Raw genomic sequence first — 14,221 nt, 5'->3', positions numbered from 1 at the left:
TACATTTGCATCGGTTTAGAAGAACTAGCAACACAACAGAAAAAGATATAGAATGTTAATATAGAGAAAAGAAATAAAAGTAATAATAATAGTAAAAAAACAAACAAACAAAACAAAACAAAAAAAAAACCTATAGCTCAGATGCAGCTTCATTCAGTGTTTTAACATGATTACTATACACTTAGGTATTATTGTGCTGTCCATTTTTGAGTTTTTGTATCTAGTCCTGTTGCACAGTCTGTATCCCTTCAGCTCCAATTACCCATTATCTTACCCTGTTTCTAACTCCTGCTGGACTCTGTTACCAATGACATATTCCAAGTTTATTCTCGAATGTCCGTTCACATCAGTGGGACCATACAGTATTTGTCCTTTAGTTTTTGGCTGGACTCACTCAGCATAATGTTCTCTAGATCCATCCATGTTATTACATGCTTCATAAGTTTATCCTGTCGTAAAGCTGCATAATATTCCATCATATGTATATACCACAGTTTGTTTAGACACTCGTCTGTTGATGGACATTTTGGCTGTTTCCATCTCTTTGCAATTGTAAATAATGCTGCTATAAACATTGGTGTGCAAATGTCCGTTTGTGTCTTTGCCCTTAAGTCCTTTGATAAATCTAAACTTTTGATAGTCAAAGTTTATTTAAAAGTTATAAGTATATTTTAATCTCATAACTTTTAATTTTGAGATTTAATTTTTAGTGCCTTTTAAACTTCTTCAAATTACTCATGGATTTTTGGATCTCATATCATTCAGCTACACAATCCTAAGATCCTAAAGAGAGACATGATTCATATTGGCCAAGGATTAACATTTGAGCTAGCACTTCCAGTTCTAGGACAAGACAGGGATATTCTATTGCTCCCAGTAAGTAATACTAAATGCCCTGGGTATTATACAGAAAACAAACACATGAATACTTTGAAAAATGGAGAGAAGGCAGACAGTTAAGAGGCTAGGGAGTTGAGGGACAACATGGTGGTGAGTTCCTTGGATTTTCTTTTTGCCTCATATATCCTAGATTGGGGTGCTACACAAGCTGGTGACCTGGAAACACCAATGGTTGCCAAAAGAAAAACACCTAAGAAAAGCCTGTATTCTCTCCACAAAGGATCAGGAAAGGGGTAATATAGCAAGACAGAAAACTTTTAGACAGTAACCCCTCTACTTTAAACAAACACTAAGGCAAAAACTGCAGCCCCTCCATTATCCCTATCAACAAATGTCCCTGCTGGAGTGATGATAGAGAAAATCAACTGGCTCAACCCCACCCAACATAAGGGAGACCTCCCTTGTTGTCAGTAGAGGCCATGCAGGGAGCAGGGAAGCCAGAATGGTGTTGGGAGAGGCTTACTGGGGAGCCTGAATTTCCACCCTTGCCCAGCACTAGCAAGTCACTCCTCCATCCCAGGGTATCAACAAAGGTCAAGTGGGGAATCTGGACTTCCACCTCAATTGGCAAATAAAAGGTGATGTCCCTCTTCTACCAATGATATTGGTGTCCCTTTTCCACCAATGATGTGGTGTCCCTCTTCCACCAATGATGTGGTGTCCCTCTTCCACCAATGATGTGGTGTCAGAGGAGGCCTGCCAAAACAGAAGATCTAAATAATATCCTGAGTTTCATAACATAATACTTAAAATGCCCAGGTTTCAATCAAAGATCTTTTGTCATACCAAGAACCAGGAAAAGTTCAACTTGAATGAGAAAAGGCAATCAGCGGACTCCAACACTGAGATGACAAAGATGTCAGAATAATCTGACAAAGATTTTAAAGCAGCAACCATAAAAATGTTTCAATGAAGAATTACATATGCTTGAAACAAATGAAAAAAAAAAAAAGAAAAGAGTCTCATAAAGACATAGAAGATAGAAAGAAGAACCAAATAGACACTTTAGAACTGAAAAATACAATAACAAAAATGAAAAAAAATCATTGGATCAGTTCTCTATTAAATGAAGATGAGAGGAAAGAATCAGTGAACTTGAGGACAGAACAATAGAAAGTTATCAATCTGAACAACACAGAGAAATAGAATGGAAAACAATTAACAGATGAACTCCTCTGTGACTATAACAAGAGCTAATATTCATGTCATGAGAATCCCAGAAAGAGAAAAGAAAGAATGTGAAACTAAAAAAGGTATTCAAAGAAATGATGGCAGAGAATTTCCCAGATTTGGTAAAAGACATACACCTTCAGATTCAAGAAGCTGAGAGAACCCCAAACAGGATAAGCCCAAAGAAATCATGACAAGACATATCATAATCAAATTCCTAAAAATTAAAGCCAAAAATTAAACAAACAAACAAAAACAACTTGAAATTGGCAAAAGAGAAATGACACTTACCTATGAGGGGGAAACAATTTGGGTGACAGTGCATTTTTTATCAGAAACCATGGAGGCTAGAAATAAGTGGACAACATTTTCAAGTGCTGAAAGAAAAGAACTGTCAAGTTCCAATTCTACATACAACAAAAAAATACTTTAGGTATGAAAAGGAAATCAAGATATTTACAGACATCAGCAGACCCACCCGAAAAGACTAACTTAAGGAAGTTCTTGAAATGGAAGTATAATGAAAAAAGAATCTTGGAACATCAAGAAGAAAAAGCAAAAATGAAGATTAATACAATAATTTTCCTCTCTTTAGTTTTCTAATTAATGTTTGACACTTAAAATATCTAAGCTAGGGACAGGCTGAGAAAAATCCAAAGCCAGGTTTGGCCCATAGTTAAGGTTCCCATTCCCATTTCTTTTCCTTGTTCAACCAATAAAGGCATACACTGATCTTGATCTCTTTGGCTAGAGACCTGTCTTACTCTTTTTCTTGACCCTGAACGAAATGACCAGAAATGCCTTATTTATGTTTTTGCTTCTAGAAAGGAGAATTTCAGTCTCTTTCCCCATTAGAACACAGTAAAAGTCAAGAATGCATCTGACTGATATAAGACCTCTGTTTATGATGTTTAATCATGGCAGGAACAAATATTAGTAAAGGCTGATTCCTACTTAGTTGGCCAAACACAATTAAATATTGCTTTATTCTGTACCAACATAGTAAATTATAGAAACATATCAAATCAGAATTACAAACTGTCCCATACATATTTTAGGATAAAATAAGAAAATTCTATATTTAACTTACTCAAATAGTGAAGCTTCTTTCTCCCCTACCTTTGAAGGGACAGGAGCATGCATAAATGCAATTTACATTGAAACAGAAAGAAAAGGGAGCTCTGCACCCTTGCATTAAGGATGCCATCAAGTCTGGTTGGCCTCACTTCATATTCCACTGCCCCAGAAGATTGCCCTCAGGAGCACTGCAGAGCTGAGAACAACAAAACATGTGACTCATATTTCTAGAATCTGCTATTAGAGGTCACCTATCTATAACAAGACATTTTCTTCTACTAAAAAAAATACAATGCAAGAAAAAGTCCCATAGGGGAACTCCACATTAGGATAGTCCTTAGGGAAATAAACTCCTTTTTTTTTTAAGCTGAAGCACATTTCTGGCATATATGAAAAAAAGTGGCCTTATTATTTTTTAAGAACTGTTTCATATCAAAGAAACCATATAAATCTCATCAAAGGTTTCTAAAATGTTTAAAAGCCAGGAAATTTAGATGTTTCAGCACCATTAATGCTAACCTTGGCACTACAACTGCTACTAATCAATTTTTTCCTTTTAAAAAGAATGCATAATTTTGATGAATGCCATTGCAAATTACACACTAAAAACATAATTTTTCATATGAATGGAGCCAATATCTTTTGGCACTCATGTCACCATCACAATATAGCTGCTAATCTTCAAATATAGTTATTAATAACTTGAGAAAATCATTTAGAAGACCAGTTCTCCTTTTTAAGGTCAATCATTAGCACAGTTAATGACCAATTAGCTTTAGCCATTACAGTCCTGACCCTTACATCATATTTTAAACCAAAAAGACAATAAGTAATTATTAATAATGACTTATTTTGAAGGATGTTTTGCAGTGACCATCTATGCTCACTAAAACTATAATTGTTTTTGTATTTTATATAATCACAGTTACTTTCTGATTTTTTAAAAATGTTTCCTTGTCGTAGCTGCTGTTGCTTTAGCATGAAAAAAAAAAGAATAAGGGACAAGAATGAACAGAAAATACTAGGTAAACCCTATTAACATTAAAAATTACACACTAGCAAAACATGTTTTGAGTTAGAAAATATAAGGGGCATTGTGATGGTTAATTTCACATGTCAACTAGGCTGGACTATGGTGTCTAATTGTTTAGCTTAGCAAGCACTAACCTGATTGTTACATGAGGGTTTCTCAAGGATTTATATCCTTAGTCAGTTTGTTGCCTTTATGGCTGATTATAGCCACAATCAACAAAGGAGATCGCCTTCAGCAATGAGGGAAGTTTACTCTAATCAGTTGAAGGCATCAAGGGAGAATTGATAAGTACAGCAGTCAGAAAGAAGAATTTCTATCTCTATTTCAGTCAACCGGCTTCTCCTGGAGAATTCAACATCATCAAGTTCCCAATTTGTGAGCTGCCCTAAAGAATTTGGATACCCACAGTCAACAATACCCACAGTCCCACAAGCCAAGTCCTACCATATACATACTAAAAGGTACAAAATAGAAAGTAAGGCTATCTTCCCTTCACTTTCATTCCCAGAAGGCAAGCACTGTCAAGTTTCTTATAAAAAAAAAAAAAAAGCATATGCTCATGTAAAGTATGCACCTGTATATTTTCCCTTTAATTTTATATAACAGTTTCAGACTGCACATACTGTTCTGCAACTTACTCTATTCACTTACAATATCTTGGACTTCCTTTCACATCAGCTTGTATAGGTCTATCAAATTTACCTAATAGCTGCATAGTATTCCATCATGTAAAGATACAAACTAAACAATCTCATACTGAGGGATATCTAGGTTACTCTTGTTTTTGTTGATTATTTAGTTTTGTTATTGCAAACATCATTATACATATATTTTGGAAAATCTGGGCAAGTAATTCCCTGTAGTGCTGTTGAGTCAAAGAATACGTATCTTTTAAATTATGACAGATTCTACTACACTGTCTTTCAGAAAGATTGAATTGATTTATATCAGCCACTGAAGAGACTGTCCCTTCTTTCACACCCTTGCTACCACCAAAACATCAAATTTCTTATTTTTTACCAACATGCAAGGTAAAAAAAAAAAAAAAAAAAAAAAAAAAAGTTGTTCTCATTTGGAATTCTTTCATTAGGAATAAAAGTATAAACATTCTCATGTTTATTTAAAAGATGGTTGTTTTAAATTATTTTCTTATTTACTTATAGCAAGATCAAGTCTGGTCCCTTTAGGGCCTAACACATAACATAACATAACATAACAGGAGCTCAATAAATGACATTTCCCTTATCAAGTAAGTCAAACAAGGATTTCATAGAAATCCTCCTAGTGACAGCCAGCCTTTATGACAGGCAGCCTTTATTATTTTGATACATTCTAATACCCGGTTTCCAAAATTCACAAGATCCCTTGAAATTGAGCCAAGAGAAGCTAGCAACACTACAGGACAGGTATGTTACAAACAGAGCACAAAACAGTAAACACAATATGCAATCTCTTTCCTGCAGTTATAATAGTAGACAATTTTCGACCCTGTTATATATACCACACAGTTATCTACATTATATGAATCTTTTGTAGAACTAAATAATATCCCATCAATTTTATTTAGAGTACTTTTCTGAAGGTTTTTATTCTTTCTATAAATAGTATATTATACATATCCTTCTGTAATTTGCCTTCATTTATTCACTCAATATTATGTTGCTGAGATGTAGACATGTTGATACATGTAGTTCTTATTCATTATTTTAACCACTTCCAATTATTAAATATGTTATGATTTATATGTCAGTTCTCTTGTAGTTTATTATTACAGACTATAATGTAATTATTGCGTATGCTTGTACACCTCTTTGAATACATATAGAATATCCTAAGATATGTGGATGTGTGCATGTGTATGCATGTATATTCCTAGAAGTGGAATTTCTTTGTCTTAAAAGAAACTTTTGCACAAGTACTATAGGTGAGAACATAAATTGGTATAACCATTCAGAGATTAATGTGCCAAATTATTTGGCAAAATTTTATTCCTCTGTAGCTGTAAAAGTTTATTCCTCATGTTCCTTCCAGTACCATAATTTTGTAATTTCTACTTATCAGCTATAAAACTGGCTTAGGTGTTGAGCATTAAGAGCAACTGAGCACAATGGGAAACATACTAATATATAATGTAAGAACTGTTTTACAGAGTTAAAAGCATCAAAAGTACAAAACAAAATTAGCAAGCTGTTTCAAACAGAATAGCATGTTGATAAGAAATTCTGAAAAGCAGAATTCTGAAAGACGTCATTTTCAAATTCCTTCTAAAATTTCTGGTATAAAATAAATGACTAAAAGCAGGTAAAGGCATAGTAATATGTTTGGTGTGGAATCTAGCAGTCATTTTTTATCTGAAAGTTGACAATGCACATATGACTGGGATTGTAATACCATTTAAGTATATTCCACTACACATAGAAAAATACATGAAGACTATCTATGGTTTTGATAAGGAGGGTGAAAAGACACAGAAGTAACTTTAGGCCCCTAACGAGCTCTATAAACACAAAATGTCACTGAAGCAGAGAGGTAAACAAAATTTCATCCACAAAACTGGCAACAAGTACTCTACTCTTCTATAAGTTCTAGCTGAAAACCCTCACTATACCTAGCAAATCTAGATCTCCATCCAGATGACTCCATTACACCTGTACTCTCTGGAAAGGCATAACCTCATATGAAGATTTTCAGAGGCACCTGAGTAAAGTCTCTAGATCTTCTACAGAACTTACTTATATTCTATAGTAGTGACCTGAGTGATTCAAAAGAAATATATTTATAAATCAACTCAGCAAGTCAATTTCTTAAGCAGCTCATTTAACTCTAATGTTGAAGAGTAAAACATAACTCTCATTAAATAGCAGGTTCCTATTTAATTGTACTCCAAGGCAAGATACAACAAATTAATTGCAGAAGTAATATTTAATATTTTAAGGAAAGTCATACCTTCACAAAAATATAATTTTCCCACAAAAGTAAGCTAAATCTGAAGATAAAGCACCACATTCTCTCAACAGGGCTCTTGGAGGAACTGCATTATAGCTTTCAGAAAGTCATTCAGTTATCAATTGTTTAAGGTAATCCTAATGTCCTCTCCTTGAATTGGTTATGTACATTTATATATATATATGTCACTGGGGGACACAGATTTATTGCAATAGGGCACTGTGCAACTTGCACACCAATTTTGCAACTCTACATACATACACACCCATTTATTAGAAAAAATTTCGTTGGATTTAGTGAACACAAAGGAGCTGTGCAATTTAATGGAAAGGAGTATTGAGTACTATCTCCATCAGAGACATTATTATTTAATCAATACTGATATACAAATAAATGCATATACCTCAATACACATTTGTTGTTTATTTTCAGATACAATGAAACTTTCTCCCCCCCCAAAAATCCCAAAGAACATTAAGACAGAATATCACTGCGGGAGAATTTTAAATAAAAGTTAAGTATGCTCCAGTATATTGGAAGCTTAATGTGCAGTATATTTTAATTATTCCATAAAATAGATTTTAATTTGTTTATTTGATTGTTTCTATAAATTTATCTTGCTGGTATTTTATAAAATCATAAATCTAGAAAAGGAATGATTTTTGATGTTTGCTCATCAATGACTTCATTTAAATAGATTCAAAGGTAAGTGCATAAAAGAGAAATATAATGTTTTATTCTGTTTTTGTCTTTTTTAAGTAATCCAATAATTTAGTACTTGGATTAACCAAGTATTCAAAGGTATAATTTGTGCAGCCTATTACTGACTAGCTTTTTGTTAAGTACTTTTACGTAGATTCTTATTTCATCACTACAACAGCTCTGCAATTTGGGTATTACTTCTCCCCTCCCCAATTACCAGATAAAAAGTTTGGGCTGTTTGTAGTAACATCTTTAAATTTCAGTTTTCCTGGTTGCCCTACTAGAAACGGGCTCTACAAAGAAAATGATACATTGCTTATAAAATAAAGTTTATGGATTACTGCATTATTTTGAATTTTAAGATGTCTACTATCTGATTTTCAACAAGTTAAAGCAATACAATATAGAAATAAATGTAAAACATTTCTCAGTCTTAGAAATAATGACCTGCCTTTGTTGGACTCCAGAGATGACAGAGATGATGTTGTAGGCCTGGTCAGTCTTTTCATTGACACAGCCCAGATAACTCTTTGGGATTGAGCCTCAATATAAACCCATCACAGTTCTGTTTATTCTGTTTATTTTCACAAAGCCTGCAGTTTCTGAATTAATTACATACACATCCCCTGCTATGCCTAGCACATTGCAGACATTCAATTAATATTAGGTGAATTAATTAAGTATATGCCTTCTAAAGAAAATCAATGCTTATCTTGGCATTCAAACAAAACATCAGCTAAACTAAAGTCAAAATATTTATAATCTGGCAGAAGTTTTTTGTTTTTTTTTTTTACTTTTGCTCTCATTTTATTAAAATTATACATTTTGGCTTGAATTATCAAGTAACTCTACAAGATTTGTTTAAAAAAAAAAAAGAGCAGGCACCGCTCCCCACTGTACCCCCTCCTTCCCTCTTCCCAGAAGGAAACATTTTCAGTTCTTTCAGCTAATTATTTTGGAATGTATTTCCATATCTCTAAATATGATGCTTTTTTACTACTTGATTCCAACTATTTGGCATTATCTGTTGATTTTTCAACATGAAAATGAGGTGAGCTCTACTTCTTCCTCGTATCCAACACACAATCTTTCCTATCTAGTTGTATTATAATTTTGGTTAGATTCATATTTAGTGTTTACATAATTATGACTATGAATGATATTCAGAGTTGGGCCCTGTATCGAGTTATTATAACCTCTTTTCTGCACAACTTTTTTGTTACCTGAGGTTAAAAACTATCTTCTTCTATTGTTTTTGCTTTGGTTCCTTTCTTAGTTTTCTAAGCATGCATCACAAATTCAACACCAAATTCTTCAGCAGAGGATATTTTAGAAGTGTTGCTGTTCATTAGGAATATTATGCTTTTTGACATTTTAAGGAACAACATAAAGATTTATATTGTTAAACAATGTTTCAGCTACCAACCTCTTATTTCTTTGAATAGGACTGGACTGTTGGGCCTAGGTCATACACTGCCTGGGTTTATATGAGTTACAAATATTTCACATGTTGTAGAACTTTACACTACAGAGAATAAGAATAATAAGAATAATAAGAATAAAATGGCAAGTTTTTTTTTTTTTTTTTCCCTTTTTCCTCTAACAATGTCATTGGCTTCTATTAACTGTCTTCATAGTATAGTTAGAACTGGAGAAGAGAAAGCACTAACAACACAAAGGAATTGAAGATATCTGATCTAGGAAGGAGTCAGGTACAAAACAACTATGTTGGTTCTCTAAATGATGATCAGGTATCATTTGAAACGTTTAAATTTATGTGCTGTAATGGAAATTGTAGAGGCTATGGAGATAGATCTAGCAAAAAAATCTGGCTTCTCCCTAACTGAACAAGTTACTAACTTCTTTGACTCTCAGTTTTCTCATCTATAAAATAGGGATTGTTGGGATTTCTCTGTCCACCAGAAAAAATTAAGAATAAAAAACTTGGATAGCATTTCATATAACCGTATGCACCAGCAGACAGGATGTAGAATTAATGGAAGCCTACCAAGGCCCTTGTTACCAAGGGAAAAATCTTAAAGGCTCGTAAAGGTAATAAACGCAACTAGAGTCATGTGGACCCCAAAGGTCAGGAAGAGTAACAAATGAAGATAAAAATAATCATCTGAATACTTACTATTTAGTAGACACTACCTCATATCAGCAGCTGTGAAATGATTCTGTCCACTTTATAGATGAGAAACTGAGGTAGAGTGACAAGTAACCTGTCCAAGTTCACAGATACTATGGAGCAAAGTTGGAGTCAGAAAGCCTGGGCTATAAGCCTGGATTGGCCCCTTATTAGCTAAATGGCCTTAACTAAGTCTTTTAACCCTTCTATTTCCTCAGAAATTATAATTAAGGGTTTAGGCCAGGATTCTATAATTTAGGTGGTTGAAAACTAGCCAACAGAAGATTCTTTTCAGGATATATTCCTGAAGTAATAACACACAGAGAATTTAAAAGAAACTCTAACTACATAAATTAGATCCCAGTAACTAACATAAAAACTAAACAAAGAGTGATATGCCGTAATGAAAACATGATTTGCTATATTCAAACCCTACATATTTCCAAGACAATATATAGAACACAGTGAAAGCAATTACACAATTTCCATTTAAAAAACAAATTCTGTGATTTAAAAAATGGCAAGTTTTTTTTTTTTCCTTTTTCCTCTAACAATGTCATTGGCTTCTATTAACTGTCTTCATAGTATAGTTAGAACTGGAGAAGAGAAAGCACTAATAACACAAAGGAATTGAAGATATCTGATCTAGGAAGGAGTCAGGTACAAAACAACTATGTTGGTTCTCTAAAAAAATAGAGCATAATCCATCCAAAATGCTTATCAATATGGAACATGAGGGTTTGTGAAAATCCCTGAAAAGCAAAAACTGTGAAACTCATTATTATAAAAACTGGAATTAAGAATCATCTACAAAGAATTCTACAGAGGATTCTAATGTTAAAATATATATATATCCTTAGGGGCGGGCCGCGGTGGCTCAGCGGGCAAAGTGCTTGCCTGCTATGCCGGAGGACCTCGGTTCGATTCCCGGCCCCAGCCCATGTAACAAAAAACGGAAAAACAAAATACAATAAAACAAGAAAATGTTTAAAGATGTTTCCCTTTCTTCCTTCCTTCCTTCCTTCTATCCTTCCTTCCTTCTCTCTGTCTTTCCTTTAAAAAAAAAAAAAAAAAAAAAAAAATATATATATATATATATATATCCTCAATGTATTTTAGTACAGCAGACAGAGCCCAGGCACTGAAGCTGGTCCAAGGTTTATATCCTTGGCCTCCCATTTACTGGCTATCATCATGTCCAACACCTTGACCTCTCTGAGGCTTACAATTTCTTTCACACTGCACGTATTAGAAATGAATAAGATCAATATATGTGCAAGAGCTTTGTAAACTGGAGAAAAAAGTTGTCATTTAAAAAGGCGAAAACTTCTAAAGAAGTCAAAGGTATGTTTAATTTTCTCAATGTCAAAGATGAAATAACATGAGATGTAAAAACTACAAAGCAAAACAAAAGGCAAAAGGAATTCACAAAGTGAAAGAATCATATAAGAATACAGAGAGTATTCTAGTTCACTCATACTTTCTTCTGCCTTTCGAAATCTATTGTTGTAGGTTTCCATATTTTGTTTCTTTGTTTTTCATGTCTTCTATTGTGTCTTTCATCCTATAAATTCTACAGTTTGTTTTTGCTTTTTTGTTTTTTTTTTTTTAGTTGTTTTGGTTTTTTGTATTCTGTATGGCAGGGGTCACATTTCATTCTTTTTCCATATGAGTATCCCCTTATTGCAGCACATTTGTTGAATTTTTGTTTGGTTGGTTTTTTGTTTGTTTGTTTGTTTGGGAGAAGTAGACACTTCTACCATAATAGTTGGAGACTTCACTTCCCCACTCTCATCAATAGATAGAACATCTAGAAAGAAGAAAATAGGAAACACAGATTTTGAAAAATACAATAAATGAACTAGACTTAACAGACATTTACAGAACATTATACCCCACAACAGCAGGATACATATTTTTCTCAAGTGTTCATGGATAATTAGACCATATGCTGGGTTACAAAACCCAGCTGAGTTAAATATCAATAAATTTAAAAAGACTGAAATCATACAAAACACTTTCTCAGACCATAATGGAATGAAACTGGAAATCAGTAACAAGGAGAGGGCCAGAAAATTCACAAATATATGGAAGCTAAACAACACACACTTAAACAACCAGTGAGTCAAGAAAGAAATTACAAGAGAAATCAGTAAATACCTCAAGGCAAATGAAAATGAAAACACAACACACCAAAATTATGTTTCAGGCAGTGTTGAAGGGAAATATATTGCCTTCAATGTCTATATTAAAAAAGAAGAGCAAAAATTGAGGAAATAACTATTCACTTAGAAGAACTAGAGAAAGAACAGCAAATAACCCAAAAGCAAACAAAAGGAAAGAAGTAACAAAGATTAGAGCAGAAACAAATGAAATTAAGAACATGAAGCTTCCCAGGAACTCTGAAGACCGGAAGACCTAGTTCTGTGGTGCTCCACCGGAAATTATCAGAGGGAGAAATCACGTACAAGGCTCTGCCTGGAGTCCAGCTGTGGGCCTCCCTTGCTCTCTTCTGCTGACATTCCTGACAGCCGCCGCCCAGAATAGTAATCATGTCAGAGAATCAGAAGAGTCCACACTGCATACATGAGCAAAGCCTTCAGGCCCAGAATGAGACCCAGGGCTTAGAAATTGCATGGGTTTCTCAGGATGTGGAGGAGACCTCCTCTTCCTCTTCCTTGTTTCTGATGCTCTGCTCTCTGGAGGATGTTTCTGCTCCTGGGGCATCCAATACTCCTCCGGGTAATGAGAGTGCCTGTTGCTCTTCCTCTGCCATCACAGCCTTGTCCTCTAGTATATCAGATGAGGGCTCTAGCAGCCAAGAAGAGGATAGTTCAAGCAGTTCACAATCCCCAGCAGAGACTGAAGATGTTCCCAGAGATCCTCTGCAGAAGAAGGTGGAAATGTTGGTCAATTTTCTGGTGCTGAAGTATCAGATGAAGGAGCCCATCACAAAGGCAGACATGCTGAAGAGTGTCATCAAAAGATACGAAGATCACTTCCCTGAGATCCTCAAGAGAGCCTCCGAGTGCTTGGAGCTGGTCTTTGGCATTGATGTGAAGGAAGTTGACCCCGACAGCCACTGCTATGCCCTGGTCAACAAACTGGGCCTCACATATGATGGAAAGCTGAGTGGCGATGATGGCATGCCCAAGACTGGCCTCCTGATACTTGTTCTCGGCATGATTTTCTTGAACGGCAACAGCGCCCCTGAGGAATATGTCTGGGAAGTGCTGAATATGATGGATATATATTCTGAGAGGCAGCACTTCCTCTTTGGAGGGCCCAGGAAGATCATCACCAGAGATTTGGTGAAGGAAAAGTATCTGGAATACCAACAGGTGCCCAACAGTGATCCTCCATGCTATGAATTCCTGTGGGGTCCAAGAGCCAAGGCTGAAACCAGCAAGATGAAGTTGCTGGAGTTCTTGGCCAAGATCCATGAAACAAGCCCTACATCCTACCAGCCCCAGTATGAGGAGGCTTTGAGGGATGAGTATGAGAGAGGTGAAGCAAGAATTGCAGGCAGGGCTGGCACTACCACCGTGGCTACCGCCAGTTTCAGTGCCACATCCAGTAGCTTCTCCAACCATGGTGAAGCCTGAGGCAGATTATTCACTTTTTTCTCAAGATGGTTAGTTGGTGTTTTAAGTAGTGGAGGGTTGATGTGGGCCTGGAGGAAAATCATATATATTTGTGTAATTTTACTTGATATAGTTAACTTGGAGATTTCTCTTTTTTCGCATGTGCTTTGCAAGGTTGTTTCCATTAATTGAAGGTTTAATTAGTTTCAACATCTAAGTTACTGAGTGGCTTCAGTTTTTCGTGACTAAGTAAGAATTTTGTTATTTTATAGAACAAATTGGGTAACTGTCCATCATTTTTTGTGATCTCAAACAAGATAAAATGTCATTGGATTAGTTATTTTCTTGGAAATATATAAGAACTCACCAGTAAAATCTATGGAATCAACAAATAAAAGGATGAAAGTAAAAGGTGGTCAATTCTTGGCTTCTCACCCGTTTAAGTATGATTTCCTGTAAAACTAAAAAGTATATACCTGACTTTGTTTATTCAAGTATGTGGGAGGAATCAAATATTAAACACTTAAATCTCAAAAAAAAAAAAGAAAAAAGAACATGAAAACAATCAAGAAAATCAACAAAACCAGAAGCTGTTTCTTGAGAAAATCAATAAACTCAATGGACCTTTACCTAGGTTGCCAAAAAAAAACCAGAAAGGATGCAAGTAAATGAAATCAG

General features: G+C 34.8%; 1 protein-coding gene and 1 pseudogene across 1 annotated transcript in view; one reads left to right on the top strand and one right to left on the bottom strand.

Moving 5' to 3' along the window:
* The window catches only part of FBXL17 (F-box and leucine rich repeat protein 17), a 574,971-nt gene that overhangs the window by 415,375 nt on the left and 145,375 nt on the right, over positions 1-14,221 (bottom strand). The gene's annotated exons all lie outside the window — the stretch shown is intronic.
* Positions 12,362-13,639, top strand: LOC143665519 (melanoma-associated antigen B16 pseudogene; annotated as a pseudogene).

The sequence above is a fragment of the Tamandua tetradactyla genome, chromosome 21 (assembly GCF_023851605.1).
Source record: "Tamandua tetradactyla isolate mTamTet1 chromosome 21, mTamTet1.pri, whole genome shotgun sequence".
In the NCBI taxonomy this organism is placed as follows: domain Eukaryota; kingdom Metazoa; phylum Chordata; class Mammalia; order Pilosa; family Myrmecophagidae; genus Tamandua; species Tamandua tetradactyla.
The sequence above is the reverse complement of the archived record's forward strand: the minus strand, read 5'-3'. Positions and strand labels throughout refer to the sequence as shown.